Source organism: Leptonychotes weddellii, chromosome 1 (genome assembly GCF_054177405.1).
Source record: "Leptonychotes weddellii isolate Sample4059 chromosome 1, ASM5417740v2, whole genome shotgun sequence".
Lineage (NCBI taxonomy): Eukaryota > Metazoa > Chordata > Mammalia > Carnivora > Phocidae > Leptonychotes > Leptonychotes weddellii.
Window position 1 is genome coordinate 179,116,000 of NC_138369.1, and position 14,037 is coordinate 179,130,036.

A 14,037-nucleotide genomic window follows, 5' to 3' on the forward strand; every position below is an offset into this window, starting at 1 on the left:
AACAAAAGCAAAAATGAACTTTTGGGACTTCATCAAGATAAAAGCTTCTGCACAGCAAAGGAAACAGTCAACAAAGCAAAGCGGCAACCCACAGAATGGGAGAAGATATTTGCAAATGACACTACAGATAGAGGGCTGGTATCCAAGATCTATAAAGAACTTCTCAAACTCCACACCCAAAAAACAAATAATCAAGTCAAAAAATGGGCAGAAGACATGAAAAGATACTGAATGGTTTATTTATTGAATTCAAGATGACCCTTCCTATAATAGGGCAAGTTGGCACACCAAAATGGTCTCAGAGTTACCTGAGAATTCAAAAGAAAACAGCAATAAAATCTGTTGTATCCTGTCTAAAAAAAATAGCAATAATGATAATAAGGACTGTAGCATTTGTCTCATCCTGGCCTTGGTACCAACCATCAAACAGAGACAGTCTGAGACCCTTGTATTTCATGACACAGAAGTAAGTGTTCTTCTGAAAAAGCCTATGGCTAAGAGAATAATGACTCTGTCCACTGAAAATGGGCACGTACTCATCCCTGGGACCTGTGCATGCATTACCTTCCATGGCAAAAAGAGACTTTGTAGATGTGACTAATTTAAGGACCCTGAGATAGGGAGATTTTTTTTTCCTGAATTACCTGGGGGCCCACTGGAATCAGAAGGGTCCTTGTAAGTGAAAGAAGGAGGCATGAATGTCAGAGTCAAAGGAGATATAACAAAGGAAACGGAGATTGGAGCCCTGCACGGCCATGAGCCAAGGAATACAGGCAGCCTCTGGAAACTGGGAAAGGCAAGAAAACAGATCCTCCCGCCCCCAAGCCTCCAGAAGGAACCAGCCCTGCTGACATCTAGCCTCACGAGACCCATTTCAGACTTCTGACTTCCAGAACTGTAAGATTTTTAAAAAGTGTGTTGTTTTAAATGCTCAGTTTTTGGTAATTTATTACAGTAGCAATAGGAAACTAATCCAGTGCCCCAGTTAAATGATAGGGACTTTCACAAATTAACTATGCAGATATGTTACATATTAACTGTACATTAAAATTATATAATGTCTCCTAAAATAAAACCCTTTTTAAATAACTATCATCAATGATTTTTGATTACCCTAGATAATCTAATGCAGATACAAAAATAAGCATATCACCAGGGTAGCCCCAAAGGAAATTGAGAGGTTGGTATCAGAAATTGAGGAGTATTAAAAATCATGGAGGCTGACTAAACAGTAGGAAATTCATCAGCTGTGCTTTTCTTTCCTATTCAAGCAGTTATGTTTGCTCAGAAACCCATGAATGTGAAAGAATATGAAAGTATATCTTCAGTGGGCAAATACATGTTTTTTTCCTAAATTTGTGTTATAGAGAGCAGGATTAAAGGCCAGAGACCACTGGGGGTGGAAAAGTATTAGATTTAAAAAAAAAAAAAAAAAATGGATCCAATCCAAAAGTCATGGGCCAGCTTAAATTCTGGTAAGCCTAATGATTTTTGAAAAATATCTGTTAGAACAGTTCTGTATGCCAGGCTCCAGGGTAAAACCACAAGTAGGAATTGATCTGTTGTATTTTATAAAATCCAAATGCTGTTTTTCTTCTTTTAAATCCTTTAAAAAAAAAAAAAAAAACAGAATCTGAAATAGGATGCAAGGGAAGAAATGGAAGCAGCACATTTTAATTTTCTTGAGATGCCAGGCCCCACGTCTCTCCCTCTTTCCCTCCAGAGGGGGTCAAACTGTGCCCACTCCCTGCCCTCCAGGGAGTTATGACTCCTAGTGAGAGGCTATTCATCCAGGGGCAATCCTGGAGCATGTTTGAGAAATGTCCAGGAGTGACCAAAGCCTTGGAATTAGTGCACACGTTTAAATTCCCCGAACTGAGAAAGAACAAGTGAGAAAAAACAAAGGGTGCCCAAATGTTTGCAGCCTTGTTAACACTTCCTGAGAAGTCTAACTATTTAATAATAGTCCGGATTTCTTTCTTTGCTTCTCCCCGAAGTAACATGGTTATGCCTCTACGATCAGGTAGGAAAGCCTGTCCTCCTCCTGAAGTGATCTCAAATTTCAGCATCTGCTTAAGCCCCCAAATTCCTCCCACACTGACTTCACATGAACTTGAGATTTCTACTCCTGGGATCTGGGCTTCAGATGGGGAGGTTTTGATAGGAGGAGCAAACGGAAAGCCAAGACAGTGGCCTTGGAAAAATTTGTGAATTGGTTTCGGAGATGGAGAGACTTCAAAGCACAGAAGCCTCCAGCATAAGCCTGTAACAGGACTAGAAAGAGCATGAGCATTTCTAGTGATAGCAGAGAGACGGGAGAAATGCTGTCTCAGGCAAAATTACTAACTTCACTTGCAGCAATCCCTACAGCAATTCTTAAAGACAAGTAACCCCTATGAAAAGCCTTCATGTAGAGGATTTTCGTGGAGGGCTGGCAGGTAATAAATAACACATCTCTCCCTTGTCCAGGTTTTGAATTAATAAACAATTGGGAAGTAAGACAGGAAGAAAAATGCAGGTGGGGAACAAACCACCATCTTCATGACCAATCTGGGCGAGGCTGGAGAATACACTTACATTGGAGGGACAAAGGGCTTCCCAAAACTGAACAACAATTACCCAGGTCTAGGGGAGCCGTCGTTAAGCATCTGCCTTAGGCTCGGGTCATGGTCCCGGGATCCCGGGGTCCTGGGACCGAGTCCCGCATTGGGCTCCCCGCTCAGCAGGAAGCCTGCTTCTCCCTCTCCCGCTCCCCCTGCTTGTGTTCCCTCTCTCGCTATCTCTCTCTCCCTTGTCAAATAAATAAATAAGATCTTAAAAAAAAAAAAAAAAAGAATTACCCAGGTCTATCCAACTCTATTAGTTACCTATTGCTGTGTAACAAATAACCCCAAAACTTAGTAGCTTTAAATAACAAACATTTCTTACCTCACAATTTATGTGGGTCAGGAATCTTCATGCAGCAGAGCTGATTAGGGGTCCAGTTCAGGGACTCTCATGAGGCTACGACCAAGGTGTTGGCAGGGGCTGTGGTCATCTAAAGGCTCAACTAGGAGAAGACTGGCTTCCAGATTCACTGACTATTGGCAGGATTAGTTCCTCAGGCTGTTGGACTGAGGGCCTCAGTTCCTTGCTGGCTATTGCCAGAGACATTAGTGCCCTGCTATGTGGACCTCTCCTTAGGGCCATTTCTAATGGAGCAGCTTGCTTGGCTTGAGGGTTCTATGATATAAAGAGGGGTCCAGAAAGACGGAAATCACAATCTTTTTGTAACCTAATCTCAGAAGTGATATCCCATCACTTCTGCCATATTGTTTGTTAGAAGCAAGTCACCAGGTCATGCCCACCCTTTAAGGGGAGGGGAAATTACACATGGGACATGATTACCAGGAGGCAAGGATCAGAGGGCAGAGCCCACCATGACAGATAAGTCAGGTGGTGCTGGGGGAGGGCAGCAGACCTCCCTTTGTCCTTGTCCCATCCCAGCAGAAAAAGTTCCGGCACCCTGTAAGCAGCCTGCCCCCAGGAGAAATGATAGAGGGTGAGGCATACTACTCACTCATGCTCTTTCAAACCCACCAATCGAGTAAATGAATTCTGGAATGAGTAAGGGAGAAGTGGAGAGTCTATTAGCCTTCATCTGATAATGGAGAGGGAAAGGAAAGAAGGAGGTCCTTCCAAATGGAAAGAAACATCAGGAGTAAGGAATGAGCAGCCCCCCAGCACTCACGATACCCTGTTTATATTATGATGTCTAGTTTGCATGTAAAGAAATTGAAGCTTATAGAGACTGAGTAACCCACAGTCATACAGATACTATGTGATGAAGCCAGAACCTATAAATACCCAATCCCTGAAAAAGTGCCATATTCTGTATTGTAATTACACTTCCCCATATTCAGAATCTGCTTGGAAGCAACTATTTGATGAAGACATTTATACTTGCCAGTGAAAACATCTCATTTCAGAAAGGAGATTCAATTGTTCCTTCTGTGTCCTTAAGTATCCCCTAAATCTGATGTTTTAGGACAGGAATGAAATAGCTCTGACGGAAAATAAAACACACACCTGGTTTAAAAGCAGGCAGTCACTGGAGTCAACCACTGGCAGCCCGGGGATGCCGCAGACCCCGCACTTACAGCTGAGAGAGGTGCCCATAGCTCGTAGCCCAGACAGAGGTGGTGACGCCCAAAGGTTTGTCCAGAGCGCACGGGTGGGATGTGTCACTCCTGATAATGTAACAGGTCACAAAAGCACTGCTTTGAACTTGAAACAAGATGCTTGCTTTTATCAGCTCCCCAGTCTCTCATGCCCTTCTGTTCTCTGATAGAGACTATAGATCAAACATGGCAACACTTAGTGCCCTGCAGCCTTTGAAGTTCCAGCCCCGTACAACAGCTATTTCTAGCCCCACGTACCGCACAGAGATATCATGCCTGGGGACCTTTGTCTCTTCATGATTTCACATCTTTTTTTTTTTTTTAAAGAATGGCCAAAAAAATTATTTTAACGGAAAAATGGTCATATGTGTACCCTCATATGTAGTCACATTTATTCAATGGATATTTGAGTGCCCATGGGTGTCAGGCACTGCGATGTGTGCCACGAGCCAGACATGAATAAAACAAAGGATTTGTGTGCCAGGAGCACAGGGTCTAGTGTGGAAGAAACAGGTGGACTCCCAAAGGCAATAAAACAGATGCTATAGCAAAGGAATGTCCCAGGTCTCCAAGGAGGGTATGCACAGGTGAAGGGGACCCATAAACACAAGAGACTCTAGGTCACGGACATACCTATGCATCTCTCCCTCTGGGACTCAGTGCACTAAGCTGCTCTTCCCTTACCCAGAACAAAAGAAGGCTGGGACAAGTGGGGTGGGGTGTGGAAAGAGACTAGATCCGGGTCCACAGGTCAGGATAAAGAAATCTGTATGAATAGTGTTTCCCAGAGAGAGAGGCATACTATATAATCATGGCCAGCACACCATTAGCAATACACCCAAATCCTCTGAGATCCCCACCCCTCAGAGGAAAAGATTCCATCTGAACAAGAAAAACCTGGGCCACAGTCTCACTGGCTCTCCTGAATGCTTCACAGAAATGAGGTCTCATCACGAGACAGCACCATCAGTCCACCCCTCTAAATGTGATAATGTACATGTCAGCATTAAGCAAAGACATCCAAAGGGTGGGGCCTGCTCACGAGGATAGATGGTGTGCCAATGAGATAATACTGTGTAACACACCACCCCAAAACATAACAGACCAAGCAACAGTCATTCTTGTAGCTCATTGTCTCAGTCTGTTCAGACTACTACAACAAAATTCCACAGACTGGGTGGCTTATAAAGAACAACATTTATTTCTCATGGTTCGGAATGCTGGGAAGCCCAAGACCTTGGCACTGGCAAATTTGGTGTCTGGTGAGAGCCTGAATTGTGGTTCATAGACAGCCACCTTTTTGCTGTAACCTCATATGGCAGAGGGGTGAGGGATCTCTCTGGAACTTCTTCTATATGACCACCCATCCCATTCGTGAGGGTTCTGTCCTCATGCCCTAATCACACAGGGGTTAGGATTCAACATATGAATCTAGGGGGGACACAAATATTCAGACTGCAGCACTCATGATTCTGCAGGTTAGCAATCTAGACTAGGATAAGCTGGGTGGTTCTACTCTGGGCTGAACTCCGGGCTTCTGGGGGGCTAACATGGCTCTGCTTCTAGAAACAGCCCAGCCTGCAGTGGGGGCACTTCAGTTGCGCTGCATTCCCTGTAGAAGAGTCTGGGCATGACCTTGTCTCATGACCTTGGCAAGGTTCCAGGGGAGGACAGAAATGCACAGGTCTTTTGAAACTGTTTTAATTTTCTACTCTTGTAATAACAATTACCATGAACTTAACACAACGATCATTTATTAGCTCACAGTTCTGTAAATCAGTTCAGTGGAACATGACTGGCTTCTCTGCTCTGGGCATCACAAGGCTGAAAAAAGGTGGTCTGAGTTCATGTCTGGAGACTCTAGGGCGAACAAAATCTGCTTCCCATCTTATTCTTGGTGTTGGCAGAATTAAATTCCTGCAGTTGTAGGACTGAGGTCCTTGTTTCCTTGTTGGCTGTCAGTCAGAGGTCATTCTCAGCAAACCAGAGGCTTCCCACACTCCTTATCACAGGGCCCTCTCCAACCAGAAAGGACGCTTCCAATAGTTCCCAGGCTTCAGATCTCTGACTTCCCCAGTCTCTGACCTCCAGACCCAGATTGTCTTGTGGCTTGTGGGATTAGGTCAGGCCCACTGAATACTTTCTTTGTCTTAAGGTCAACTGATTGGTAAAGCTAATTATATTTTCTAAAAATCCCTTCTGCTACAATGTACTCATAACAGTGATAATTCATCATACTCACAGGTTCTGACCAACTCAAAGCAAGGAGATTACACAGGGTGAGGGTCACTGTGGTCATCTTGGAATTCTGCAGCAGAGGTCATCGACTGCTGGCTCATCATCACTTCTACCACATTCTAAAGACCACAGCAGGTCAGCCCATGTGCAGGGGAAAACAGATGCTACCTTTTGATAGAAGGAACTGCAAAGTCACATTGAAAGGAGGCATGGACACAAGGAGGGGTGAAAGGTTGAGACCATGTTTTGCAATCTGCCACAGACAGCATGCACAAGACTTCCTTACAAAGTCCAGCAGCAACACCCATAGCAGCTCTTGCTGCAACAAGGGGGCCAGGAGAGCAAGCCCATTTCTAATTCCAAGGATGAGAATACGGACAGGCAGCTAGTAAATGTCAGGTCCCTAGAAGTAGACCCAGCCACCTTTATTTTCTGGCTGCCCCATTCCACAAAACCTAATCTGTCTTTGCCTCCTGCTCTTTCATCAGGGCAATAAAACATCAGGATGCTTCCACACCTCACTTCAGGGGGGCTGGGGGAACAGGAGACTCGCTGTTCCCAAACCGGAAACTTGAATATGTTAATATCCTTTCTAGATACCCTGCTGACTGTGTTTGTTCCCAAAGAAAAGGATGAGAGGCAGGTGCAGAGGAAATAAAAGCCACAACCAGTCCAGATGGGAAAGTCAAAACTGGCACTTGGGTTTCCTTTCAGTTATTCATATTTTAAGATTCACGGAGTTTTAAATCCCACCTTTATAGTAAGTCCTAGGAGCTCTCATCTCCTGCTTAGAGAACTGAAGAGTCGGGGAGGCTCAAAGAGGTTACCTATAAACCCAGATGTAGAAAGAGACAAGAGCCCCAACTAATACAAAACTGTTGGGGGGGAGGGGTTTCTGTCCTCGGTGGAGTTTTATCTATTTATTATTAAATGTTTTTGAGGCTCTGGGGGCAGGGCTAGAGAAAATAAGATTTCAAATATCAGCCGCTTTTTTATTTCTATTTTTTTGGAAGTGTTGAAATCATGCCCTACTTGTGTTTAAATGGTTTTTCAGAGTTCAATTAGTTTGTAGAATGTAAAGAAGGAAGGGAGGAGGAGGAGAAGGAGGAGAAGGAAGGGGAGGAGGAGAAGAAGGAGAGAAAGAAAGAGAGAGAAAGAAAGAAAAAGAGAGAGAAAGGAAGGAAGGAAGGAAGGAAGGAAGGAAGGAAGGAAGGAAGGAAAAGAAAGGAAGGAAGGAAGGAAAAGGAAGGAAGGGAGGGAGGAAGGAAGAAACAAGATGAGCTGCTGTATGATTTCTGGGCCACCTCGGAGGTGTACACCAACTTCAGAATGAAAGCTTGTAGGGGACATATATTTCTTTGAAGGACTCTCAACAGCTGTCAAGAATCGTGCCTTTCTCTGCATACATCACGTCACTGCTGTCACATCTTGGCTAAATGGGCTAAATGTACCAAACTGCATAATTTCACAAGTCAGGTCTGCCAAACTCACAAGTTTCCACAGCTGCTTGGAGTCCAGCCAGCATCCAAGGGCAAGAGGAAAGCGCAAAGTCAAGAATCACTTTCAAGGAGAAACAGAGGCAAGAGTGGGTTGGAGGGAGGGAGGGAGACATTGAAAAGTGAATTGCACTGCGCCTTTATTTATTTGGAGACAGCACGGTTGGAGGGTTTGCAGATTGTTTCTCAGCTTCTTCAGATGACATGCAGATCACTGTTGTGCGTGGAGAGCTCAGAATAGTAATGAGTTCAGGGCAAACTTGAGCCCCTTTTCACATATTACTCCCCTTTGTCACCTTCCATTTATGTATACGCTATTGAAGTAGCAATGGACATATTTAACTTTCTTTTTCATGAAACTATTAGCTGGTGGTCTCTATTATTTCCACATTTAAGCAATAAAGCAGTGCTTCTTTTTAAATCTGACTTTTTCAGTTAAGTTTTTTGCCAGATCACCCAAAAAGACAGCTGAAGTCTATTAAATATGTTGATCACGCTTATTTGGAGAAGGTGTTGGCGATCTTTTGAGTGGGGTGCAATGCTGCTGATGTATTTTTCTGACAATCTACAGATGAGACAAGATAAAGGGGAAAGAATGGGAATCTGGGTGTTGATGTGGACCTAGGGAATGACTCTCCTCCACTCCCATCCTTCTACTTTACATCAACCAGAAACCTGGGAAGCTCCTTAAAGTATAAATGCCAGCAGGGACCATTAACCCCATCTGTCTCTGACACTTGGGTCTGCCTCTCTAGAAACCTTTCCAGGGCTGCTTATCCCAAGTCACCGCCTGCCTCTCTGGACAGTAGGGTCTCCAGCCTTGAAAATCATCCAGAGGAGGCCCTGATCCCCAACGTTCCTGTGGTTATGTTTCTTACTACATAATAATAGACAAACTGACTGGTACATTTAAATGCATTCATTCTATAGAAACCAAGTACAGCACAGGGCCTTGGGGGCACTTGGATTTACCTCGGGGACAAAACAGACAGGACTGGTGCTCTCAGGTGGCTTGCTCCCTCATAATTTCAACATGTTTCACTTTCAATTTGTTTTTCCTGATGGAATTATTAGAAAATTATCATTTTGACCGTTTTGATGGTATATGACCATTTTGAGATCATAACGTACATCCTGAAATATATTTACACAAGGTTGTAAACCATGACCTAAAAATAAAGGTTCCTTCAATATAGCATGAATTTCCAAGTCCATGGTCTCTTAGTTTGCAAAACTGACCTTAAGGAAAAAAACAGGAAACATACTGTCCACTCAAATGTGCTTGCTGAAAATTTTTTCTGACAAAATATTTCAGGTTTTTTATATATCCTTCAGACATCAACGTGTAAACTATTGTTCAACTTTTTTCCCATTATTCAAATGGGAAAACAAATATGTAAAAGTGTATCCAAAATCTTCTGGATGTTTTGTGTGTATAAGAGGGGGAGGGTTGATGTAAGCTGAATACATTTTAATTTTTTTCAACTCTAAGTAAAAAATAAAAATAAAGGTTTATTATTTTTCCTGAAGTTAATGTGTACTTAACGTTGAGACTGAAAACAAAAACAAAAACAAAGCCTAAGTTGGATACTCACCAATAACCTCCTGAGAAATTAAAGAGAGCAGGAAGGTACATTAACACGCACATCTCTGAGTCCATTTTCAAGACCTAAAAAGTTTCCTCCCTCTGAATTTTCTATTGCTAAACTGCAGCATTTTCCTGTTTGGCACAAACAAAGAAAACAGATCTTTCTCTTTTCTGTCTTTTCTACTAAGAATATGGGATTGGCCACTCAGTTATGACTCTAAGGATTAGTGAGGATATTTCAAGCACAACTAAGAGTTTCCTGAAATTACTGTTTGTATTTCACTACATGAGAAAAAACAAATACAAAATGCTGCAGATAAAAAGAAATGGAATTACTCAGAATAGGGGGAAAAGAGTTTTGAACAAATGTTAAAACTGTCTGAATAAAATGGGAGCAAAGTTACCTTCTTCATAGCCTTCCTTTTTACACTTTGTCAGCTGGGAGAAAACCAAGATTAAAAACAACTCTGTGAATAAAACTTGGATCTCTCTGAGGGTTGCTGGAGTGGGGGGTGGGGTGGGAGGGATGGGGTGATTGGGTGATAGACACTGGGGAGGGTATGTGCTCTGGTGTGCGCTGTGAATTGTGCAAGACTGTTGAATCTCAGATCTGTACCTCTGAAACAAATAATGCAATATATGTTAAGAAAAAAAAAAAAGAAGAAGATAGCAGGAGGGGAAGAATGAAGGGGGGAAATTGGAGGGGGAGAAAAACCGTGAGAGACGATGGACTCTGAAAAACAAACTGAGGGCTCTAGAGGGGAGGGGAGTGGGAGGATGGGTTAGCCTGGTGATGGGTATTAAAGAGGGCACGTTCTGCATGGAGCACTGGGTGTTGTGCACAAACAATGAATCATGGAACACTACATCTAAAACTAATGATGTAATGTATGGTGATTAACATAACAATAAAAAATTTTTAAAAAAAACTTGGATCTCTCACACTCTAGAACAGAGCACTACATAGAACTTTCCACGATGATGGAAATGCTCTATATCTGTCCTGCCCCCAATAAAGTGGCCATAACCACATGTGGCTGTTTAAATTTAAATTAGCTGAAATTCAGTAAAATTAACAATTCAGTTCCTTAGTCACAGTAGCTGCATTTTAAGTGCTTAGTAGCAACACGGGGCTGGTGGCTGACATACTGGACAACACAGTTCTGGAACCCAGGAAAGATGTTCAGATATGCAGTGAAAATACATATTCAAAGCTTGTCAAGTAAGGGTGGAAAATGAAAATGTTTCCCAAAAATTATCCATGGAGCATGAGGAAATGAGTCTACTTTGTATCATCTGGAGGATTTTTTTTTCCTCTTTCCACCAAATTTCAGCCAGTAATTAAAACAACTTAGGCAGTACTTTTCACCCCAAAGCCGTAAACAAATTCTCAAGTCTTCCTATGGATAATTCCTTTGATAGGGTTTTACACAACCTGTCTATAGAGGCACATTTTCCAAGTACCCAAGGTATGTTTTTCATCTGAGTTCACTTTTCTGGTTCTTTGAGTATAATTATAATGGAAAGTCCCCCCTACATAAAGCCTATCACTATCTTAGCAACCACATTTTCCAAGTCTGTTCCTACAGAGCAGATTTCTCTTTTTCATTTTGTCTATTTCTGTAACCCAGGCCATGCAATAAGATTTCCAAACTGTCAAGAAAGATGAAAATAGACAAAGTCTCTCCTTGTACAGGTAAGTCTCTGGAATTCCTTTACTTCCCTATGAGAGCTGACATAAAGCAGGAATTCAAATGACCCCAGCTCAATATTTGAAGGCCAACCACAGGTTTCTGCCTACTTTTTAATCAATGGGTATCATACTACACATACAGATGACAGAGTTTACTCATAAATTAATCCATACAAAGTATATCTTTGCAAAGTGTATCTTGAGGGGCTTTTGTGTGAAAGAAGAGGTATCCTTAATCAGCTTCAGTTTCATATTCAAGGGCTTCACTCCTATAATGTTCTTAGATGCTTAGATTTCACAGTAGAATTAAGGTGAGGCCAGAAGCTACCCAAAGCATCCTTCCATCTCTACCTGCCACAGAAGAAATTCACCAGGGTGAATTCCTGGAAATTATTTGCTTTATTCCCCTGGGATCTGCTCCAGTCTGGATAGGTGGGAAATAACCTAGAAGGTCAATTCCCTCAAGGGAATATCTTCAAGAAGCAAAACAGTCTGGGGTCACTCAGGGCTTGGGTCTGCCTGAAGATAGCGTTGAGGACCTCATGTTTGCTGATTCCACATTCATCATCATTATCTCCATCTAAACCATCTTCCACTAGAGACTAGACATTGGCAAATGGCCTCAAGTGGACTGTATGTGGAATTAGCACCCATGTGGCCTGATTATTGATAATTAATAAATACATTAAATTCTTGATAATTTAATGCATATGTTTAATGCATATTTTACATACAGGCCACTGTTCATAAATGTATATGTACATGATCTCTAACAGAATTACTAATGTAATTTACTCCCTAAGCTGGTTGTTTAGTTAATAGGCACATGCTTTACCCCCAAGAGACCTAAAGAGCATTTTCTCCATTGCCTTCATACTTACTGGACCGTTTCTGAGCACAATCCCAAGTCTAAACCCTTTTCCCTAAGACTGTGCCCAACCCAGATGGGTCCCATGGGAAGAAAAAAAATGAGATATGCCCAGGCCAACATCGTGATCAGACAGATCTATAACATCAGGCTCAAGAGTCAGTTCCCTACTCCGCCCAATCCAACATTTTACCTTCAAGAAAAAAGATGACACAAGACCGTAATTGAAATATGTGTGGAACATAGCAGCATTTAAGGGAGGGGAAAAAAATGAGGGAAAGCAAAGTGTATAGATGAGTTCAAACCCCATACAGAGTCTTCCTCAGAGGGAGAGCAGGCCCAGCAGATGTTGGTGAACAATGACACACAGCCAAATCTGCCTGCCTGCCTGCTTTTGTAAATAAAGTTTTATTGGAACACAGCTTTGCCCGTTGGTATATGTATTATCTGTGGCTGCTTTGGGGGGACAACCGCAGAGCTGTGATAAAGACCATGTGGCCCAAAAAGCTGAAAATATTTACTTACCTGGGCCTGTAGAGAAAAAGTTTGCTGACCCCTTGTATAGAGTTTTAGATTTTGCTGACAGTGGTCCTTCTTGGAGTTCCCTGAAGCAACTATTTGGAAAATGAGTGGGGAAAATCTGCAGGGTATCTATCCGTCCATCCATTACAGAGTAGCATATGTATGCTGCTGTCTAAAAGGCAGCTCTCAGTCTTGCCACTCTGTTGCTGTAAGTTCTGAGAATCATTATTACTTGACCATTTGGTAAACTTATCTTTAGGAACTTGAAAGAAGGCTGGGAACATCTCCGACATGTAATTTCAAAATATGTTTAAATCCAAGTTGGGGTTCTCCAAGGGGGTAGCTGAATAACCATGTACTGGCCTAGAGGCCTTTCAAGGGGGATCTTGCTGATTGACACTTTGTAACACAGGCCACGGGCAGGAACTTAACAGGCATAATTGCTTTTCTAAGTTTGCACCATAAATAATCATTTTTTAAAAGGTTCCAGTAACTTGCCCACTAGGAAAAAAGAAAAAGGAAAAAAAAAAAAAAAAGAAAGAGAAGAAAGAAAGACACAGAAGCAGTGGTTTGGCTCTAAAATAATCATGTTCGAGGTCATGCTGCCATCTGCAGTCTTCCAGTGTTTTCGCCCAAACACGGGGATTCTGATGAGCACTCCCACACGCGTCTGTTGCACGGAGGGAGAAAAACTTTGCCAGCACAACAGTAAGAGGACATTTTAGGCCAAAATTTTTATCTTTGGTCATGGTCTTCCTTCCTTCGTACCCAAACAGCACCACATTTTTGAGTCTCCTCTGTCTCCTGATCATGCTCACGAACACCAGCGATATTACAGATTAAAATGAACTAGTGTGCGGGGCTGTTGGGAAATGCTGTAGTTCAGGGTCGGCTCACCCTCACGCAACTACAGCTACCTTGGCCATGACAGTGGCGTGTGGCAACAGGGGAGGCCCCAGGTCCAGCAGAGCCAATTTTTTAAAAACTCTGGTAAATTGGGGGATTAAAGAATCTAAGGGGAGCACTCGTTCAGCAGCTCATATACTAAAACTGGAATGATCCGGAGAGTTCTGCGTGGTCCCTGTGCAAGGAGGAAGCACAAATTCACAAAGTGTTCCATATTTAAAAAAAAAAAAAAAAAAAGAATCTCAGAGGATGTGTTAGTTTGCTAGGGGCTACTATAACAAAGTACCGCAAACCAGGTGGCTTAAACAACAGAAAATGATCCAGCTCTAGAGGCTGAGAAGTCTAAGATCAAGGTACCAGTGGGGCTGCTTTCTGTCGAGGGCTCTCTCTTGGCTTCTCACTGTGTCCTCACATGGCCTTTCCTCTACACCTGTCTGTGCCCTAATTTCTTCTTATTAAGGACACTGGTCATTAGATTAGGGCCCACTTCAATCACCTTATTTAACTTTAATTGCTTCTTTAGAGTCTCCAAATACAGTTCATGCTGAGGCACTAAGGGGTTAGGA

At 42.6% G+C, this 14,037-nt stretch overlaps 1 non-coding gene across 1 annotated transcript; it reads left to right on the plus strand.

Annotated features, from left to right (window-relative positions):
• Positions 1 to 13,584: 13,584 nt before the first annotated feature.
• LOC115941084 (U6 spliceosomal RNA) lies at positions 13,585 to 13,691 on the plus strand. The gene has a single exon (XR_004075812.1). It is a non-coding gene; the product is annotated as a U6 spliceosomal RNA (small nuclear RNA).
• Positions 13,692 to 14,037: the final 346 nt, after the last annotated feature.